This window comes from Lupinus angustifolius, chromosome LG01 (assembly GCF_001865875.1).
Source record: "Lupinus angustifolius cultivar Tanjil chromosome LG01, LupAngTanjil_v1.0, whole genome shotgun sequence".
NCBI lineage: Eukaryota > Viridiplantae > Streptophyta > Magnoliopsida > Fabales > Fabaceae > Lupinus > Lupinus angustifolius.
In genome coordinates, this window is record NC_032009.1 from 26,082,932 (window position 1) to 26,085,143 (window position 2,212).

The window sequence follows — 2,212 nt, forward strand, 5'->3', positions numbered from 1 at the left end:
TATGAGAACAATTGATGAGTTTGGTTATATTACTCATGTGGTTTGGATAATTGTTTACGAGAACAACTGATGAGTTATAATGTGATATGTTATATATATAAATTACTTTTCATATATGAGTGTAATATTATGAGTAAGTCCACACCGTCAATGAATTATATTCGTTAGATGTCTTACTCTCTCTATTTCTCTTCTTTTCTATTGCTTGCTTTTCGGACGTGTGCTCGTCAGATAGACAACCTTGCTCGGATTTGGAGGTACCCGTCTGTGATGTTTCCGGATGGGGCATGGGGAATCGAGGAGAGGCAATACCCTAGCTTTGGAGGTAGCCACTAGGAGTTGCTTATCATTTTGTGACTTTTGAAACACTGACGGCTTCAGCTTGTTCATGTCTTTGTTTAGTGTCTTTTGGCGATGATTAATATTTCTGCCCTTTCTTGTTGAATATGTATATTAAGTACTTACGATCTTTTATATCTATGAAGATGTATATTCAGGAAATGTTGTATCATTTCAGTTACCGTTAGGTAACCGGTTTTGATTTCCGCGTTATATGTTACTTAAAGTGATGTCCCGGAAATGTCCCGGAAAAGAAAGGTTTTTAAAAGGAAACAATTATATATCACCAATTCAAAAAAAAATTTACTCACTTTTCCGCGTAACAAATAAAGAGTATTTTTCGGGGCGTTACACACTCAGTATTGAAAGGTGCAAGAAATAAATCTACATCTTCTTTATGAAGGATGAGATTATCTGTAATTCATTCTCTCAATTCCACAATCTAATTTTTATCACTCGACACCAAAGCGGTAAGGTGTGGGGATATGAACATCGCCTTTTTCTTATTTACCGAAATAAAATTTTCATACAAGTACCTTATATATATATAACATAAATGTTAGTTAATTATAACATACTGCCATGCAAAAGTGAGAAGTTAAGAAAATAAAATTTACTTCATATATACATACAACAGTTGCACCTATACAATAATGTTTATATACATCCTAGACTTCATTGATGTCAACGTATTCATCAATATTATCCCTAAAGACTTCATTGGGTATTGATATAATCATTATACCATCTCCCAACTGTTGTATATGCTCCAACAACTGAGTATAGTAGTTAGTAGTCTTCTTGGAGCTCACATCCTCAGTATAGGGCTTTGAGCTCACATCCCCCGAATATGGGTTAGTCTTTTGGGTGCTACTGGGGTGAAAAGTACATTTTCCCGAAATATTCAATAAAAAACATATCAATTATAAATCAATATATACAATATGAGTTAGCATAAGGTAAAAAAATCATAAATTAGAAGAAATTACTTCAACAAGGTTTACTGGCAAATCCACAAAAGTGTTTGTAACACCGCGAATTTTACGATTTTAAATTATAAGATTTTACTATTATTTTTATTAATTATATACTCGAAAATGAATTTCTGGGAATGTTCGGTAAAGAATTAGATGAAACTCTAGTTGAGTTTTAGTATTGAAATTTTATTTCCTATTTTGTGGTAAATTTTGGTAATTTTTGGAGACAGTCGGTTTTGGACCACTGTCGGGCCGAATCCGCCCGGTACGGCTCACAAAGTGTCTTTTTGAGTTCCGTAACTCGGAATCGAATTCCGATCGTGTCGTTGGATTCGTAATTTAATTTTGAGTCAATATAGACCCTGAATACACTCATACCTACTTTCTAAATATTTTTCACTCGGAATGTCGAAATCCGAAATTCTAATCGGATATTAGGATCGGGCGATTTATAATACTCGATCGAGTATTGGCCGATAATACTCGGACATGTTTATCGCACGTGTCCACAAGGTGATCATTTTGAATTGGGATGTGAGAGTTGACTTCCATAAAGCAAATCTCCCATCACTTTCACCATATCTCCTAAGCATCATTAGCCACCCTAAGAGATTTTGTCATTATTACCTAGAGAAAATCAGATTTCCCTCTCTCCTTAAACCCTCACACTCCACACTTCCCTCACTCACTTTTGAATTTTCAAAGAGAAGGTAAATCTCACTTCATTTTCTCCTTTCTTCTTCCATCTTCAATCCTTGATCTCTCAACATTCAACCAATGGATGTTGATGAGATTTAAGTATGTTGTTCATGAGTATGTCAAGAACATATTCAACCTTTGAAATTTTCTAAAACGATTTCTAACTCATTTTCTTCTCAAAACCGAAAATGATGATG